The sequence below is a fragment of the Apteryx rowi genome, unplaced genomic scaffold, assembly GCF_003343035.1.
Source record: "Apteryx rowi isolate R43461 unplaced genomic scaffold, aptRow1 scaffold_1870, whole genome shotgun sequence".
Taxonomy (NCBI): Eukaryota; Metazoa; Chordata; class Aves; order Apterygiformes; family Apterygidae; genus Apteryx; species Apteryx rowi.
Window position 1 is genome coordinate 1 of NW_020448164.1, and position 1,008 is coordinate 1,008.

Genomic DNA, 1,008 nt, shown 5'->3' on the forward strand with positions numbered 1-1,008 from the left:
GAGACGTGGGGACGTCGGACGTGGAGACGTGGGGACATCGGACATGGAGACATGGGGACATCAGGCACGGAGACGTGGGGACATCAAGCACGGAGACGCGAGGACGTTGGATGTGAAGACGTGGGGACATCGGACGTGGGGACGTGGGGACATCAGGCACAGAGACGTGGGGACGTCGGGCACGGAGACGCAGGGATGTTGGATGTGGAGACGTGGGGACATCAGACGTGGGGACGTGGGGACATTGGACGTGGCAACGTGGGGACGTCAGGCACGGAGACGCGGGGACGTCAGACATGGAGACGTGGGGACGTCGGATGTGGAGACGTGGGGACATCAGACGTGGGGACGTGGGGACATCGCCACCGCCGTGGGGACACCAGGCACGGCAACGTGGGGACGTCGGGCACGGAGACGTGGGGACGTCGGGCACGGAGACGCAGGGACGTTGGACGTGGAGACGTGGGGACATCGGACATGGAGACATGCGGACATCAGGCATGGAGACGTGGGGATGCCGGGCACAGAGACGTGGGGACGTTGGACATGGAGATGTGGGGACACCAGGCATGGAGACATGGAGACATCGGGCACGGAGACGTGGGGACGTCAGACATGGAGACGTGGGGACATTGCCACCACCGCGGGGACACCAGGCACGGCAACGTGGAGACGTCGGACATGGAGACATGGGGACGTTGAACACGGAGACGTGGGGACGTTGGAYGTGGAGACGTGGGGATGTCGAGCACAAAGACGTGGGGACATTGGACATGGAGACACGGGGACGTCGGACATGGAGATGTGGGGACGTCAAGCACAGAGATGTGGGGACATCAGATGTGGAGACGTGGGGACATCGAGCATGGAGACATGGGGACATCGGATGTGGAGACGTGGGGACATCAGACACAGAGACGTGGGGACAACAAGGGGACACGGACATGGGGGACACAGGGACATGGGGACACGGTCAGCACCTGGCCCCAGACCCCCCCCAGGGTCCCC